This window comes from Abramis brama, assembly GCF_963993115.1.
Source record: "Abramis brama genome assembly, chromosome: 11".
Classification (NCBI taxonomy): Eukaryota; Metazoa; Chordata; class Actinopteri; order Cypriniformes; family Leuciscidae; genus Abramis; species Abramis brama.
In genome coordinates this window covers 25,224,013-25,244,199 of record NC_139973.1, presented here as the reverse complement: position 1 = coordinate 25,244,199, position 20,187 = coordinate 25,224,013, and the positions used below count along the sequence as shown (strand labels likewise).

General features: G+C 36.9%; 1 protein-coding gene and 1 long non-coding RNA gene across 5 annotated transcripts in view; one reads left to right on the top strand and one right to left on the bottom strand.

The window, feature by feature from the left end:
- LOC311092555 (inactive rhomboid protein 2-like) overlaps positions 1–20,187 on the top strand; it is a 288,243-nt gene that overhangs the window by 33,337 nt on the left and 234,719 nt on the right. The gene's annotated exons all lie outside the window — the stretch shown is intronic.
- LOC311092781 lies at positions 10,755–16,383 on the bottom strand. 2 transcript variants are annotated; one of them, XR_014608291.1, is made up of 4 exons: positions 16,324–16,383; positions 15,833–15,878; positions 13,159–13,192; positions 10,755–11,014 (listed from the first exon to the last, which is right to left on the bottom strand). It is a non-coding gene; the product is annotated as an uncharacterized lncRNA (long non-coding RNA). The 2 variants fall into 2 exon arrangements; XR_014608292.1 differs by lacking the exon at positions 16,324–16,383 and adding an exon at positions 15,978–16,063.

Sequence of the window (20,187 nt, the reverse complement as noted above, 5' to 3'; positions counted from 1 at the left end):
GTAGTTGAGTAAAATGTACGATATTATGCTTTGGAATGTAGTAAAGTAAAAGTAAAGGTTTCCCAAAATAAAAATACTCAGATAAAGTACAGATACTTATGTACTTAAGTACAGTAACTAAGTAAAAATAATTAGTGATGTCCACCACTGACTGTGGGAACCTGGGGTGGAATAGGTCTCTAGCAATGTAAGAGTCAACAAATGGGGCAACTTGTTAGACCGTGGGTTGGGACCTGTGTCAGTGGATACAGAGATCCTGGTACTTGAGAATTGTGACATGCTGTGGCTGTCCCAGCTCCAACACAATACCTTGGCTCCAATTCTTCTTCCAAAATCAAAAACTGTCAGACATTTATGTTTCTGGAGTCCCTGGTTTCTGATATGCTGCTTTTCAAGCTGTCTCCGTTAGCTATTCAGAGAAGTGTTTCTGTTAAAGCAGGGACAATGAAGGATGTCAAAAAGCTAAGATCTGGTCAGTTCCTAGTAGAATGTAAAAAGTGAATAATAGTTCATTCATATTATATGAAATAAGATTAATTTTATTAAGTATAAGTATTTTAAAGTTAGTTTTAATCTTTTAAACGTGAGTTGAAGTGTACTTACTTTCGATGAAATTATACTTTTTTGAGTATTTTTTGTCTCTATCTGGTTAAAGTCCACAGCTCTTTGAATTGTTTTCGGATTACAACCGTCCATAATGTCTGTGAGAATGAAACAGTACAAATGAGTTTTGAGAAATAAGAAGCATTGCGGATAAATAAAAGCATATACAATAATAGACATATGAAATAAGATGAAATTTGATTAAATATAAGTATTCTAAAGATAGGGTTTAAGCTTATCAACATGAGATGAGATATATGAGAAACTTAGATGAATTGAGATGCATGCAGGGGCACCGCTCCCCATCCTGACTGTGTGTTGTTGTTGTGTATTTGGTTTGCAATTTGTTTCTGGAAGCATCAAACAATTAAAAGGCAGGATAGTCACCTCTAAAGTTTTATTATTGAGTGATCGTAAACGTGAACGAACGTAAACCATCACAGACAACTGTCTCCCATCCTGTATTGTCTGGGAGACCCCAAAATGTGACATTTTGACATCTCTACACTGACCAGGGCTGTGAGATCAATAGAATTAGATGTTTATACCTGTGTCTTCAGGGGTCAAAACAAAATGGCCAGGAAGTTCAATTTAATATACTCTTATCCATTGATTGTTATGATAAGCTAATCGTCCTTTCTTCCTGGGGCAACTGTCTCCCATCCTGTCTTTCTAGGAGAAACTGTGAAAGAAAGAGGCAGCCCAAAAAATGACACCTCAATTCTGACACCTTCTGAAGATCAGAGCCTTACAGGCAATGTTTGATAGTATATCAACACAAGTTTTTAAATATATATTTTTTAACAATATTTTAAATAACCTCTTTGATCTTATTCTATTTTTTAAAGGGGTGATGAACTGAGAAATCAAAATTTCCTTGAGCTTTTGACATATAAGAGATCATCATACTATAATAATATCCTGTAAGTTTCAGAACTGAAAACTACCTTGTTAGTCCAATAAAAGCTTTTATAGACATCAGGCTCAGCAAACGACTCGTTTTTCAAAGTGGGGAACTATGACGTCAAAGAGGATAAAACACCGCCTCCACAAAAGAAGATCAACGCCTACTTCAACACGGCCTGTTTAGCCCCGCCCACCGATTCGCCCAAACATGCTAAATAACATAGGACGACATGATAATTGCTAAACCGGATCGAGCTACTTCCAAGCAATAAACATGCTGTTTACTAAACATTGTGCAGTGCCTGGTTGTGGAAGAAGACAGTCTGCATAAGGCCGGTGACACACTGGATGCGTGGCGTAAGCGTCTCAGCTGCGTGGCGTGTCCGTTTTTATTTCGGCTTCCATGTTAACAGGTTAGAGCTTGCACACTGCCTGCGTGACACGCGCGTCTCAGGCGCGGCTCGAGCCGCGCGGAAAACGCGTGCATGCTAGAAATAGAACCGACGCCTATTTTTCACGCGACACGCAAGCGTCTTGGAAGCGTTTCCAAGCAAAATTGAATAGGAAAAGATGTTTATATGACATTTTGACACGAATATATTAATAAATGTCATTTTGATGTTTGAAAGTGTCTAGGGTTTGACATAAATGCAAATATAAATTAAAAAGAATATAATCGATTTTCAAGTAGCCTACTGCACCTGTCAATACAGAACAAAATATTCTATAGCCTATATTACCGTCAACACTGCCGACGTTGTCTTTGCTGCTATATATTTATGTTTAACATGAAGTATAGGCCTTCCACAACTCTCTCCCCATGTGTCAAATATATCACCAATGAGGCTTATCATATGTCACCTAGCAGCAGCAGCGCCGCCTCAAACACGCTTCTGGTGTGCAAAGACATGGAAAACGCCACGCACACGCCACGCAGCTGACACGCAACAGAAACGCCACGCTCACGCCACGCAGCCAGTGTGTCACCGGCCTATTTTTCACGAGACACGCAAGCGTCTTGGAAGCGTTTCCAAGCAAAATTGAATAGGAAAAGATATTTATGACATTTTGACACGAATACATATTAATAAATGTCATTTTGATGTTTGAAAGTGTCTAGGGTTTGACATAAATGCAAATATAAATGCAATTAAAAAAAATATTATTGATTTTCAAATACTGCACCTGTCAATACAGAACGAAATATTCTGTAGCCTATTTTGCCGTCAACACTGACGTTGTCTTTGCTGCTATATATTTATGTTTAACATGAAGTATCCACAACTCTCTTCCCATATGTCAAATATATCACCAATGAGGCTTATCATATGTCACCTAGCAGCAGCAGCGCCGCGTCAGACACGCTTCTGGTGTGCAAAGACATGGAAAACGCCACGCACACTCTATGCAGCTGACACGCAACAGAAACGCCACGCTCAGGCCACGCAGCCAGTGTGTCACCGGCCTAACCCCTCATTTACACTGCAAACGTGTGCGGTGCATTACGTCTGCGACAAGGTTTTATTCCGTCCTCCACGCGGTGCCAACTCACACCAGGAGCATTTTAGAAGCGGAGCGACTGGATGCGCGAGACCACGTGATTTGCCTGTCCGACGTGTTTTTTCTTGATTTTTGGGTTTCTACCATACAGTCTATGGTTTCTACCAAGGATATTGGTGTGTAATACGTTTGGAAGTTTGCACAGAGTGTTTATTTTGAATTTGACAATGTTTTCTTTTACTTTTATTTTGTATTCCCGGTGCGACTTGGACGCGCGTCCGTCAAAAATAGACTAGGCGCCTATATTTAGCGAAGCGGCGCGGAGAGCCGCTTCTGGGAAGCTTCTGATACGCGCCGCGTCGCGGCCGGTGTAAACACAAGCATTGACTAGAATGGGCGCGATCAGCTCCGGTAGCCGTGTCGCAGCCGTAATGCGCCGCAGACGTGTGCAGTGTAAATGAGGGGTAACGGTGCGTGTCCACTGGCACGGTGCGAGCGGCGCGGAGCGAGCGTTTTCAATTCATTCCTATGGAAGTCGAGCTTCACGCTCGCGCAGTGCATTTTGGATTTGACAGCGGACCGGAGAAAGCGTTGAGAGCGACCGAGAGTGTCAAGGTTGGGCAGTTCTCGACTTTATGCAAATATCAAGCGAAAGACGCGGTCGGCAGCCAATTGCTGTGAGGTTCGGGATGTGACGTCTGTTTTGAGAGTTTAAAAATATGCAAATTGTGCCGGAGTTTATGCTGGATTTAGTGCATAAATCATTTTGTTTACAAATTAGACGCTTTGCAGCTGTTATTTATGTTAAATATTTCATTTTGGATGTGTTTATTGTGATTATATTGGCTGGGTTTATAAAAGTTTATACAATTGAAAGGATATCTTTGCTTGGTGCATTTGGAAACAAAGCTGGTTTATTTCTAAATGTAACCGCGTGCATCTCTAATGATTATACTGTGTGTGTGTTGTAAAAAACTTAGATTAAACACACTCGCAACAGACACACCCCAAAGCGGAGACGTTACAGCGTTGCCAGCGGCACTGAGCGGACTTTTGCCGCTGTAGTGGACACGCACCGTAACTGGTTCACACCGGACGGCGGCGCGGAACGGAGGCCGCTTCCTTTCGGCGCCCACGTTAACCTATGGTGTCGTTCACACCAGACGCGGAGCGCGTCGTGAAGCGCCAGTTTCGGCGTCTGGTCTATGGAGCTCATAATATGACAAAACGATTTGAATTTGAATTGTGTAAATTTGAATTATTTGCAAGTGTAATCTAACAAAATTGAATTTTAGGTGGTAGTTTAAATAGTTCTGAATTTGATTTTTTTTTAAATGAATATTGAGCATTTGAAATTTAACAAATTGAAATGTTTTTATGGCTGAATTTTATAGACATGTATTTTCAAACAGCTAGTTTTTTTGTTCTGAATTCGTATACTGCAAATATTCAGTTAAAAAAATACAGATTCAAGTTTTCAAGATGTTCAAGATGAAGTTTTCTAAAATTCAAGTTCAAAAATTCAAGTTCAAAAATTCAGATCTTACAGAAAGTAGGTCACAGGTCATCCACAGGGAAGAGTAAAGGATCTCAGATAAGTCGAACAGAGCATTTTGGCTGCACTGCAGTAGTTTTCTGCCGCAAACGCGGTGGTGGTTCAAGAGAATCCGTGTATCTTTCGTTCAGTCGTTTTTTATTTAATATTAAGAGTAGAAAAATGAGAAAACAGCTTGAGTATTAGATTTCTAATATTCTAGAAATAATAGACCGCTGCAGCAGTTGCACGGAGCTTACAAAACTTAACGTGTGTATTGCAACTATAGGCTACATTTAATTTTCTCATCAAACAACTAGACTAACGAATGGCTCGGTACAACAGAAGAGCTTAGAAAGGGCTTTTTCTCTGTGTAGACCAGCAGTTGGTCTGAATTTGCTATAACCTATAGCCTATTTTCCGGACTGTAGGCTAAGTCACGTTTTATCATGAAACACTTTAAATAATCTAAATGTTGACTTTCAAAAGTAGGCGCGCCAAGAAGGCTATTCTCTGTATTTTGGTTCATTTTTGGCGAGCGCCAGAAAGAACTAAAGAGACCGAGACGCGCTAAAGCAGCTCATCATGTTGTTTTATTTATTTTTCAATGACATGATATTTTGTAGTCATTTTGAATGTACACAAATAAAAATATACATTTTACTGTTTCGAATGATGTCATATTATCTGTATGACTATAAATAACAGCAGTGGAACAAATCCAAGAGATGGCGCTCGCGCATCGCGCTCTCACACAACATAGTATCAGTTCTGGCGTTGCTTCATATCGCAGACTGCTCATTATCAAAATGAAACACAGTCAACCAAACATATAAAAAGTTATTCTGCCTAATTTAATTGGTCTGTTGTACAATATAAAGGGCAAGCTGTGCCGCACACAGTCCTACTTGTTATTCCAAACATTTACCTTGCTGTGAAGACGCTGATTTAGCCTATATGCCTACGTGTATTTTGGGACTCGACTGAATATGACGCCTTTTTATTTGTATTATAATATAATATATTAAAATACAAAATCTTCTGAGTTTTATGATGTAGGCCTTGTGTGTTAAAATGTATTATAATTTACATCTCAAAATGATGCGCTTTGTCCATTCTCTGACATTATATTTATTTATTTAATTAATATTGAGTATCAATTGATGTTAAACAAAACGGTGTGTTATTTTCTCTGGCAACTAAACTTCCAAAACATTTTTTTTTTTTTTTGCCCAAATGGTCTCCACTCTATGCATTTTGTAATAATAGGCTACAGCAACATTTTTTAACTGACCGTATTTGCCAGAAAATAAGTCGCATGCACATGAGTGCAAGTCACACCGGATCATGTTGAGAGAGAAACGCGTCATAAAAAAAAAAAATTTTTTTTAATATTAGCCTATTCAGCAATAGTGTAAAAGACCTGTAAATAAAATACAACATTTACATGATAAACACTGTTAACATGTAGGCTATGTGTTGCCTATTTTACTTTCCCTTACTGTATGACAAATGAATGCAGAAAACAACAAGAATGAAAAATAAGTAGCCATGTATAATAAAATAATATAGGCTACATAGACTATAAAAATAGCCTATACTGTGCCCTTTATTACAAACAACATTTAGCCTATTTTAAACGCCAAGCCTAAACAAATTTATTTAAAGGTGCCATAGAATGTGAAATTGAATTTATCTTGGCATAGTTAAATAACAAGAGTTCAGTACATGGACATGACATACAGTGAGTCTCAAACACCATAGTTTTCTCTTTCTTATTTAAATCTCGTTTTTGAAAAACACCCCTGAAAAACGGGCGAATCTCCACATAACACCAACTGTGACGAAACCGATGGGATCATTAATATGTACGCCTCTAAAAATTTGCATATGCCAGCCCATGCTCAGTGCCAGGCGAAACTGCACAGCCGAATCATCAGAAGTTCTGCAGGTGAAGAAACAAGCAGGAGGAGGATCATAGGGAAAATGGCAGATCTATCTATAATCTATCTATCTATAATCGGATACCGCTACAGTTTAATTCGAAGTTGTTTAGTTGCTCTGCCCATTTCACCACGGACTGTTACAACAATATCAAGCAGCCAGGCTTCTCTCGGCGTCTCAAACGGACGAAGGGGGCAATTTCAACTAACGTTATATTCCCGCAAGCGGCAAGTAGGGATTTTATTAACGATAATTTACATTGTGTTATCTAGATCCAGCGCGATATTGTTTTTTCCTCGAGAGACATCATGGCTTGCAAACGAGCGAACGAAGCATGGCAGTTGCTCAGTGTTTGGTTGTACAAATGAACACAAAAATATTTTTTTGCTCCTTCATCCGAGCCTCTGGAGAACCAGTGGGTTATGTGAATTTCTGATGTGTAATTGTTCAAATTCAGACAGATAATCTTTCTTTCAAAGTCGTTCAACACTGTTTATGCATCAGTATATCGCGTTGCAGTGATAAGATCTTCATTCACGCGATCAACAGGCTGTCATCTGCTCAGTGCTCATCACTGAAACCTTTTATGTGATGGGAATAGATCTAAATACTTTAAAAAAAACTTATCATGATTCGTTAATCCCGATAGCTGTAATAGTAAAAACATATAAAAGCTGTAATAGTAAAAGTTTTCCAGATAGCTCTACATGTAATGCCAGATATTTCATATGCAAGCATGTCAGCCAATCACAGCAGTGGGCAACAACACTGAAGTCTCACAGCAGACACGCCCCTTCAAACAGAGTGTTCAAATCAATGGATGAAATCAGGCTAGGAAATATGCCTTTTATTTCTAAATTATAACAAATTTTGATCTAAAAAACATACTAACATTATAAGGGCACCCCAGGAAACATTATAAAATAATAAAATAATCCATTCTATGGCACCTTTAAATCGAAACGGTCGCGCATCTCTCATTCAGTCAAAAGTTTTCATATTTGCAATGTAACATGTGGATGCTAACTATTAATATAAAGAAGGCTTCATACTTCAGTCGAGTCCAGGCTAAATCAGCGTCTTCACAGCAAGGTAAATGTTTGGAATAACAAGTAGGACTGTGTGCGGCACAGCTTGCCCTTTATATTGTACAACAGACCAATTAAATTAGGCAGAATAACTTTTTATATGTTTGGTTGATTGTGTTTCATTTTGATAATGAACAGTCTGCGATATGAAGCAACGCCAGACCTGATACTATGTTGTGTGAGAGCGCGATGCGCGAGCGCCATCTCTTGGATTTGTTCCACTGCTGTTATTTATAGTCATACAGATAATATGACATCATTCGAAACAGTAAAATGTATATTTTTATTTGTGTACATTCAAAATGACTACAAAATATCATGTCATTGAAAAATAAATAAAACAACATGATGAGCTGCTTTAGCGCGTCTCGGTCTTTTTAGATCTTTCTGGCGCTCACCAAAAATGAACCAAAATACAGAGAATAGCCTTCTTGGCGCGCCTACTTTTGAAAGTCAACATTTAGATTATTTAAAGTGTTTCATGATAAAACGTGACTTAGCCTATACAGTCCGGAAAATAGGCTATAGGTTATAGCAAATTCAGACCAACTGCTGGTCTACACAGAGAAAAAGCCCTTTCTAAGCTCTTCTGTTGTACCGAGCCATTCGTTAGTCTAGTTGTTTGATGAGAAAATTAAATGTAGCCTATAGTTGCAATACACACGTTAAGTTTTGTAAGCTCCGTGCAACTGCTGAACCTCTCTTGAGCCTGAAATTCTCTTGAACCACCACCGCGTTTGCGGCAGAAAACTACTGCAGTGCAGCCAAAATGCTCTGTTCAACTTATCTGAGATCCTTTACTCTTCCCTGTGGATGACCTGTGACCTACTTTCTGTAAGATCTGAATTTTTGAACTTGAATTTTTGAACTTGAATTTTAGAAAACTGAATTTGAAGTTCCGAATTTCTTCATCTTGAAAACTTGAATCTGTATTTTTTTTAACTGAATATTTGCAGTATACGAATTCAGAACAAAAAAACTAGCTGTTTGAAACTACATGTCTATAAAATTCAGCCATAAAAACATTTCAATTTGTTAAATTTCAAATGTTCAATATTCATTTAAAAAAAAATCAAATTCAGAACTATTTAAACTACCACCAAAAATTCAATTTTGTTAGATTACACTTGCAAATAATTCAAATTTACACAATTCAAATTCAAATCCTTTTGTCATATTATGAGCTCCATACTGGTCTATTTTTTGCGCGAGCCGCGAGTGATCCGCGTCAATTCCGGCAGGAAGTCACACCAAGAAACACGAGACAATCCGGTCAATTGTCAAAATATAAGCAATTTTCAAAAATTTATACCGCGAGTGACAAATGCGATCATATTTGTGTATCTAAACAGATTAGAAAGATGAAAACAAACAAAGAAAAAACACAACAAAATAGATTTAATAAATTTGAAGAGAGGATGTATATTTCAACGGTATATCTACACTACTACTGTCTACCATATTCTCTCTCTGGCTGCGTGTGTGTCTCGACAACGGATTAATAAAAGAAGTGTACAAACTTCTTGGTTACAGAAACATGGTGTATTCATTTTATGAGGTTATTTACTTACCCATGATCTAAAAAATAGCTCTGAATAAACAACAACTGAGCAGAAGCGCTTGTCGACCGCCGCGGAGAATACGCATCTGGTGTGAACAGGCAGGTTAGGGCCGGGCCGCGCGTGATTTTCCGTTCCGCGTCGCTTCGGCGTCCGGTGTGAACCAGGCGTAAGCTTCCTTCGGATTCCAGCATGGTTAAACTTTATTAAATCAGTCAATCATAATTTCCCGACACGGATCTGCCAGCAACATGTAAGTAACCATGTGTATTCTAATGCCTGATCTACGATCAGTGATTTCTGTGTAATTATTCAAGTTCTCTTAAAATCGTTCAATACTGTTTATGCATCAGTGACTAAACGATCAACTTCACATAATTTCTCGTAGTATTATGAAAATAGTCTTTTTTAAACTGTTATTAAATTATATACAGAAAGCGATCAAAGAACGATCCCTTTCCAATCGCCCAAGCTGTCCCAGCGAGCAAAAAGTCGTCTAGAAGACGTCTAAAAGACGTCATTCTTAGACATCCAGAAGACGTCCTCACAGGAGCCAGAATGAAAGTTTTTTTGACGTCTTTTCTGGACATTGTATAGACGTAAATTAAAGATGTGCTAAAGACGTCATTCTTAGACATCCAGAAGACGTCCTCACAGGAGCCAGAATGAAAGTTTTTTTTACGTCTTTTCTGGACATTGTATAGACGTAAATTAAAGACGTGCTACAGACGTCATTCTTAGACATCCAGAAGACGTCCTCACAGGAGCCAGAATGAAAGTTTTTTTTACGTCTTTTCTGGACATTGTATAGACGTAAATTAAAGACGTGCTACAGACGTCATTCTTAGACATCCAGAAGACGTCCTCACAGGAGCCAGAATGAAAGTTTTTTTTACGTCTTTTCTGGACATTGTATATACGTAAATTAAAGACGTGCTAAAGACGTCATTCTTAGACATCCAGAAGACGTCCTCACAGGAGCCAGAATGAACGGTTTTTTTACGTCTTTTCTGGACATTGTATAGACGTAAATTAAAGACGTGCTAAAGACGTCATTCTTAGACATCCAGAAGACGTCCTCACAGGAGCCAGAATGAAAGTTTTTTTTACGTCTTTTCTGGACATTGTATAGACGTAAATTAAAGACGTGCTACAGACGTCATTCTTAGACATCTAAAGGCAGCCAGAATAAAAGTTGTATTAGACGTGTTTTCTGTAGTAGAAATGTCAAAGACTGTTAAAGACCCATACTGACATGGAAATCCCGTATGTGCATTTTGCAAGGATCCAACTTTAAAAAATATTTACTTACAAATATTTACAAAACAGTGGCAGTGAGTGAGCTAGTTCTCACTGAGAAAACCCCAGTTACTCATTGTTAATGGCTGTCGTGTCATGAAACTGCAGACACACAGACCATAGACCTAAATAAGATTTTAAAGAATATTGATAATATTGAATATTCAATTGAATAACTGTGTAGTGTATATACTTGCATTTGTATATCTTAACAATATAACTGTAATAAACTGCTTACCATTTTCCTGTAAACCAAACTAATCACTCCAAGAAATCAACTATTTAAATCTCAAAATATATTTTTATTACCATTCTGCTGGACCAATACTTAACAGCCGGAAGAGTAAAGTATAAATTAACACAATAAAACTTAAAAGCCAGAACAGTAAAGTTGTAAATTAACACAATTTCCCTTTAAATAATCTATAAAATGTTGTTAAAACAATATAACATAACAATTAACAAAATATGGCTGCTATAAGGTTCACAAGCTTCATTTATAGCAGCAAGCAGTTTCAGATGATCGGCTACAGACTTTATTTGGGCCTCTGTTGCAGCTGGGTCCCATTTCATGACAGCAGCTACAATCAAAGCAAAAAAATCCACATGTAAAATAAATAAATACAAATGCCACTGTTGTGGTTTAGCTTATAGCAGAGATACATAGTTGAAAATTTGAGTACTCGAATCAATTAAATGAAATAAATCACAAATCAAGTACAATTACATCAAGCCTGATATAAGGCATTCCACACACACACACACACACACATATAGGGGCCATTTACAACTTCATGCGATTTTAGTGATCGGATAGCTATATGATCTTGAAAAGACCAGGTGTAAATGCCCTCCGAAACGCATTCGTGACGCATTTGAATCTGATTGCTCAAACCACTTCAGGAGGTGGTCTGGGCCGCATTCCAGAAGAAACTGGAAAATGCATCTGAAAGTGTAAATGCATCTGGTTGTTGAAACCACATATGTAAATTTTACTCCTCCCAAAAACGCTCTAAAATAAAGGTGTGAGAGCGTGTTATAGGCTATATGTCATGTTATAGCTAGTTATGACGACGCCACTGCCACATCGCCGCTGACCATCTAACGTTATTCATCAAGCCAACGTGCAAACTATCGCAAATCAAAGTGAAAGTAAGTCCCCGATGCTTAACACAGTTATCATCATTAAAAGTAAAGAAACGAAATGATCTTACCAGGGCTGTTGCGCTCTCTCCTATTGCGGTCTTTGATTTAGAAATTTTAACGGATGATCAATAAAATGCAGCTCATATCTGTTGCTTTCGGTGACGTGAACGTCATTAAATTTGCATAGCGAGGGAATCGAAGATCGGATTTATATCCGTTTTGCAAAAACACATTTATGTGACCAGGTGTAAATGGAAATGTTGTGATAAAACAGATAGCTATCCGATCTGAGAAAACGCATCAAGTGGCCAGGTTTAAACAGCCCCATATACACACACACACACACACACACACACACACACATATTAGGGGTGTAAGTTAACGGTTCACAAAATTCATGGTTCGGTTCAATACGATACACTTGTGTCACGGTTCGGTACGTTTTCGATACAGGAAAAAGAAAGAAATGCCAGAGAAATTTCCTTGATTTAATATTTTTAACTTTTTTTTTTTGTATTAAACCTAACATCATAAAGTATGATTTTTTTTTTACTTTGAGGAATGATGAAGCTATAATAATGAATAATATGACTCTTAGAAGCATGTAAAACAGCTCCTTGAAAAAAAATGAAATGTAATATTGTAGTTATAAACAAAGTTTTATTTTAGTTCAGATTAACATTTGAGGGCAGTAATTTTATTCATGTCAAAATAAAACCAACGTAATGTAACTTGAAAGCATTATAGCCTACTATTCCTGCCAAACTTCCATGGTTACAGTTAGTGTTACTACAGTAAATCCATGGTGAATGTTGCTGATCTGTGGACACTGGATTGTTCATTCATGGCACAATGTTTCCACGTCAGCGCTGTTTGATCCGTTATTAACAGAGAAATATGAATGCTTCTCACTAGATCTCGCAGCGATGTTATTACTTCAGTGGGGATCTCTTAGAGCCGTGTACTGATAAACTGATAAACGGCCCGTGAAGCACATAATAACAGGACCTGCTTTCTGGTCAGTTAGCCTACAGTACCTGCTTTTTTTGTGGAAACCAAATCTTTTGATTGTGAGAGAGCCATGTGTTAAAAGTCAGATGGCACTTAAGCTACTTTATGATTTGCCCTATGTCTGAACAAAAGAAATAAAAGTTAACTATCTATACCATATTGAATTGCATAGTATCATATTTTTGCAATGCGTTGAATCGAAATTGAATCGCACCGGATCGTAATAATAGTGAATCATATTGCATTGCATCGGTAGCTGGCAGCTGCTTATATGTATCATTAATGTATTGTATCGTTGGCTATGCATCGAGATGCGTATCGTATCGGCCTCAGTTATGGAGATGCACATCCCTAATACCTACATAGGAAAAGTAACTACATTTACATACTGTGAATCGTTTTTTTTTAATTTATCGAGAATCGTTTTTGCATCGAAAAACGCAATTGTATCGAATTATGACATTTTCTTAATCTTACACCCCTAATATAAACACATACATATAGTACTTTGGAGACCAATTGTGTTTAAATAACATTGAGACAAAGGAGGTAGAGGACGAATACTCACTTCTCTTGGTAGCTGTTCTGATGAATGACGGATCCTGGCCACAGAAAGATAAAAGAGAGAGGTAAAAGGGGGGAATTAATTAGCATGGGTCACATTTCATTCGTTTTGTCTGGTATCTAAAACTTATGTCTGATAGAAAAATGTGCATCACCAAAAGAAGGAACATGTAGATTAACACAGAGGATCTGTCCAAACGGTAATCGTTTTAATAACGTTGTCATCTGTACAAAGAAAAAACTCTTCCGTTTTTAGTACGTTGTTGATGTGTAAAAGTTCCTTAAGTTTGTGTGTTCTTGACGTCTTTTCTTTTAACCCTGCAGGTAGGGTTAACGCATCTATTAATAAAAGTTTTACCTATGGAACTTCGGTATGATGAAAATGTGTGTAATATAGCAAACCCAAACAAACAACTCAATTATTCTATGTTAAATGGAACTCTTCCACCATATCTAGTTTTAAAATGAATCACAGGAACTTGCCATCCTAGGTCACATTACCATAAATATAATATAAAATTACTATAAGATAAAATTACTTCAGTTAATTTACCATCGCATGCATGTCCCCCTTTGCTAACCCTTTTGTGGAAGGGCTCTTTGTGAAGGGATTTAGATGCTTGCTTGGAACACCCCTTTAATTGTACATTTATTAAATCACATGTAAGGTTTATAAATAATACTAGGTAAAGGAGAGCATACTGATTCCCCCTTCATTTTATCTACCTTATGCCGACCGAAAGGTATATGATTTTCTTTCTTCGGATGAAAACACATATTTTAGAAAAAATAAACTAGACTTTTAGAAATATTATCCATCTCTTGTGTTTGTGTGTCAAATAATGCAAGTGAATAGACACCAAAATGCTGAAGGTCGAAAAAGTCCAAGAGCATTGTAAAGCTCACATGATAAGTGCAGAAAACATCTTGTGTGAACAACACAGCAAGCTGTGAGTAGGCTGTATGAAGTTTCTGGCATATGCACTTGCATTATATTGGCTTACAATAATGGATAATTTTTCAAAAAATCTTTGTGGAAAGAAAGTCAGATATACATCTGGATTGGCACGAGAGAAGAAAAAAAGAGATCATTTTTTAATTTCGGAGTGCATTGTGCCTTTAAAATTGACTGTGGATTTAGATACTGGGTAACACTTTATTTCGATAGTCCACTTTAGACATTCTACTAACTATAAGTAACTTTGCAACTACATGTCAACTATCTGTCATTAGAGTATTAGTAGACTGTCTGCTTAATATTTGCTAACACTCTGTTTTGTTGGTCCCCTAACAGACATTCTACTGACTATAAGTTACTTGGCAACTACAAGTCAACTTATTCTCCTAACCCGAATCCTAACATCTAAACTTAACCTACCAGTCTATTGACTGTCTACTACAGCCTACTAATACTCTAATGAGAGTTAGTTGACATGTTAGTGAAAGTGGACTATCGAAATAAAGTGTAACCAGATACTGCAGTGGATACTTACTAGTGATGGACTTGTTTCTCTGTTGGTGCCTATTCTGCTCCGTAAGTCCAATGCTTGATCTAATTTTTTTTTTTTTAAAGTGTGTTAATAGGATTATTGACCGGGTAACATAGGACCATTTTTTAATGTTCTATAAGTGTTATATAAATCTGGAGAACCCTTACTAAAAATTAACAATGTTTTGCGACACTAACCAAATGGTAATAAATTATTGTAATACGTAAAATAGGAAAGAGGCCCCACTATGCATAAACTTTTATTTGCAAAAACACGTTTCGGCGTGTGCCTTCATCAGTTTGCACGCGCCGAAACGCATTTTTGCAAATAAAAGTTTATGCATAGTGCGGCCTCTTTCCTATTTTACGTATTACAATTATCCAGGCCAGCACTCTAAAAGTTTATTAATATATGCAGTGAAGCCTGCTCCTATACTCAATAAATTATTGTAATCAATCCACCATAAAAACATGGTTTCTACACTATAATAAAAAACATGGTTAATTTAGCAAATGTCCTTAAAGGATTAGTTCACCTCAAATTGTGTCATCATTTACTCTCCCTCAAGTTGTTTTAAACCTGTATGAATTTCTTTCTTCTGCTGAACACAAAGAAATTTATTTTGAAGAATGTCGGTAAACAGACAGACTTGGGTCCCATTGACTTCCGTAGTAGGAAAAAAAAATACTATGGAAGTCAATGGGACCCAAGTTACAGACATTCTTCAAAATATCTTTCTTTGTGTTCAGCAGAAGAAAGAAATTCATACAGGTTTGAAACAACTTGAGGGTGAGTAAATGATGACACAATTTTCAACTTTGAGGTGAACTAATAGAACAGCTCATCCAAAAAAAAAAAAAAAAAGTTATTTCATTATGTAGCTTACTCACCCATATGTTGAAATTGTATGAGTTTCTTATGTAGAACCATAATTAAGATATCTTGAAAAATGCCTTTTATTTTTGTCATACAATGAATACAGTTGTTTTATTCCCAAAATTCTTGTGTTTTACAAAAGTAAGTTATACAGGTTTGAAAATACTTTCATTTTGAAAGACATTTATTTTTGGGTCAGCTAGGCCTGTTAACTCAAGAAGATAAAGCTTGTCTGGAGGGTTTGAACCAGTGCATTTGAGCAGATTCACATGTTCTGCCTCTATTTCACGTGTATTTTATGACAATACTCACCGCATCTGAACATCGTGTGGCTGGATAATATTTATTCCCAAAATGCCTGGATCATGAAGGAAACACACACACACACACATCAATATTAGTTATTGGTTTTACTTACTAACGGAGACATTTGCAAAAGCTTGCAAAATTGACTCACCAGCTCCAAAACATATTATTAAGACTCGTTAATTTAACTGATCGGTTAGCCATCCCGCGATCAACGATTCAAAAGCCTAGTTTGCAGATTCCACTGTGACAGTTCCTTTCTGTCTAAAGATAAGTTACAATATTCTCAGTTCACTCGTTGTAAAGCTCCCATGCTGAGTTTTATTTTTTATCATAAACTAATAAGTATAAGTTAGACAAGTTACACATGCTATCATCACATAACATAAATACATTGGAATACCATATGCACTAATAATATTGCGCTAATCGCGTTTAGATTCTAATGCAAGATGCTAATCTTGATGTAGCAGAATTTGTATAAAATAAAGTTTTACCTTCCGTAGATTGCAATATGTCCGTTGTTAAAATTCTTTGTCCATATCCCTTGTTTGTTCATTTACATCCAGCAACACTCAGCAACTCGCTCAAAATAAACATTTAGCAGTCCGATGTAAAATAATCCATGTTTTAAACGACGTAAAACCCACAGAATAGGCTAATATTGAAGATCCCGCGCAGCAGCAAAGCAAACACCGACTCACTCAACTGACGTTTATTCAAACTTGACTCGTAAAGGCGCGCATAGTTGTCATTGGCTAGATTCCTGGATGACAGTCAGAATAAACAGAGAATAACCAATCATGCTCGAAACAGCTAGGAGAGACAGCCAATAGTGTGGCAACATTGCAATTACAGAAAAATATGAACACACATATATATATATATATATATATATATATATATATATATATATAAAATATATAATGTGCTATTTATTTGGTTGTATTTGTAGACTGGCTGTTATATTTAATCAATTGGTTAAATTGTTTTTTCATTGCAGTGCATGATTAAAAATTAAACATTAAATAAAAGATTAAAAAATACTGTAAGAACTTACAGTAACTAACCATATATAATATGTATTTACCACTGTTCTGATAAAGTGCAATTTAATACAGCAAACAGTATATTAAACAGAGCAAACACTGCATATATTCATATACAATTCTATATGTAGATCTATATGAAAATCTAATGAATTGGTATCATGGTGGTGACAGTTACATTCATGTGACCCATAATGACCCTTTTACACTTTCACAAATTCTTGACCTTTCCTTTAGAAACACTCTTGCCTAATAATGTCAACATCCTTTTTCACCCTGTGTGGCACTGGTACACAACCTGTTGGTTTAGGGTTAATCCTCTGTCCAACGCAACACTTTGGTAACATTGGCATAATTGTATACAAGTTACAACATAATACCCTGGGTTTCACACTTCACAGGCAAGACTTAAGCCTGTAGTCCCAGACTAAAATGCATGTTTGAGCTGTATTACCTGAAAGCAACTTGTACTGACATATCTTATGGCAGTGCCATTGTTTGGTCTCAAGATGCACGCCAGTAATGTTTTTTTTTTTTCTAAGGTATTCACATTTTTAAAAGCTATAATGAAATACCCAAATTGAACTAAGGACAAATCCTGGCTTTATCTAAACCCTGTCTGTGAAACCGGGTCTGGGTTAGAAATTAAGGGTTAAGGTTAACCCTAACCCTAACCTTAAGACTTGTCTACAGACGTTTATTTAACAGCATGGTATTAACTGCAGTGGTTAGGCCTTTAGCATTGATAAAGGACAACAATCTTCTCACTGTCTGTTTAGTAAAGATTGTTTGTATGGATTGTCCCTAAACTAGAGCTATTGATGCATTCAAGACATACCTGTATCATAAAGATCGTATTTACAAATTGAACACACATGAACGCCGCCACAATGATGAAAATATGAGTAGGAAGCTTGGGATTTTCTTTAAGCCCGATCTTGAAGAGTTATGAGTGTGTCAGTGAGAAATATGTAATACCACAATACTTTGGTATTTAGCAGTTACATTGTCAGGCTTTTCTATTTACGATGAAGTAAGCTAATGCCTGCACAAAATATGACAGTATTATAGTATAACAATATAACATGTAATGATACATTTTACAGTGGCTTCATAAATTAATTTAAAACATAAAAAAAAACAAATAGTAAAACCTCATGAATACAAACTTCCCAGGAGGACTTAAAAGCACCATGTGTCATGTGTGCATCATGAACCCTGTTGGTGTCTGACCAGCAAGATCAATTTAACAGTTAATGATAGAGTCCGTAAATTAACAGTCAGTTAATTAATTTACAGATATTGTTTGTCATTTTGTTCTGAACTAGTTCTGGCTGTCAGTCATTTCTGGATGTCAACGGACGTCCAGATTATAGTCAGTATGAACGTCTTTTCTAAACTAGTTCTGGCTGTCAGTGGACGTTTATATTATGGTCGGATTGGACATCTTTATTCGCGTCATTTATGGACTATTTCTGGATGTCAACGGACGTCCAGATTATAGTCAGTATGAACGTCTTTTCTGAACTAGTTCTGGCTGTCAGTGGACGTTTAGATTATGGCCAGATTTAACATCTTTATTCACGTCACTTATGGACTGTTTCTGGATGTCAACGGACGTCCAGATTATAGCCAGTATGAACGTCTTTTCTGAACTAGTTCTGGCTGTCAGTGGACGTTTAGATTATGGCCAGATTGGACATCTTTATTCACGTCATTTATGGACTGTTTCTGGATGTCAACGGACGTCCAGATTATAGTCAGTATGAACGTCTTTTCTGAACTAGTTCTGGCTGTCAGTGGACGTTTAGATTATGGCCAGATTTAACATCTTTATTCACGTCATTTATGGACTGTTTCTGGATGTCAACGGACGTCCAGATTATAGTCAGTATGAACGTCTTTTCTGAACTAGTTCTGGCTGTCAGTGGACGTTTAGATTATGGCCGGATTGGACATCTTTATTCACGTCATTTATGGACTGTTTCTGGATGTCAACGGACGTCCAGATTATAGTCAGTATGAACGTCTTTTCTGAACTAGTTCTGGCTGTCAGTGGACGTTTAGATTATGGCCGGATTGGACATCTTTATTCACGTCATTTATGGACTGTTTCTGGATGTCAACGGACGTCCAGATTATAGCCAGTATGAACGTCTTTTCTGAACTAGTTCTGGCTGTCAGTGGACATTTAGATTATGGCCAGATTGAACATAATTTCTCAGTGTCATTAATCGACTAATTCTGGCTGTCAATGGACGTTCAGATCATGGCCTGGACGGACGGACTTGATATCAACCTGTTTTGTACGTCCACAGACGTCGCTTGCTCAGTGGGGTCAATCAAACAGCACAGCGCGAGCCGCGAGTGCTTATCTGGACACTTACCAAACTCGTGATGAAATAATGACACTGTTACACTACACAACAAAGCTCTTACTGTGTATTCACATCGTGTTTGCATTGTGATTTGGTGTAAGCATTTGTGAGAGTGCAAAAATTGCGTTGCAATGATAAGATCTTTATTCACGCGATCAACAGACTGTCTGTCATCTGCTCAGTCAGTGCTCATCATGCTGCAACCTTTCATGTGATGGAATAGATTTAAATATAATGCTTTAAACGATACTTTTCACGATTTGTTAATCTCGATATCTGTAATAGTAAAAACGTAGTAAAAGTTTTCGAGAGAGTTCATGTAATACTAGCTATTTCATATGCAAGCATGTCAGCCAATCACAGCAGTGGGCGTTTGCACTGCAGTCTCACAGCAGACACGCCCCTTAAAACAGAGCGTTCAAATCTGAGGCTGAAATCAGGCTTGGAAAAATGGCTTTTATTTATAAATTATGACAATTTTTGATGTAAAAATCATACTAACATTATAAGGGCACCCCAGGCAACATTATAAAATAATAAAACAATCCAGTTCATGACCCCTTTAATAGTTTGTTTTTTAATTAGTTAATAGTTTGAGTAAATGGCTCTGCTGTTTTATTTATTTTCAGATGGTCTACACTGAATTATAGTAAAGCTGTATACTTTTCACTATTGGATTAAATTAACCTAAAAATAAACCTAAAATTACATGACAGATCACGTAATAGCCATAAATTGATCAACAAACAGAGATAAAACATTAAATCTTTACATTTTTGATGGTTTACATTTTTTGCTATTTACTAGCGAGTCAAAGTTAAAGGTGCTCTATGTATTTTTTCTACTAAAATGAATCCTTTTTTTATTGCCTGTGTGTGAAGGGGTTGTAATCTCACATTAAAATGATCCACTTTGCGGGTTTTGCTATTACCTC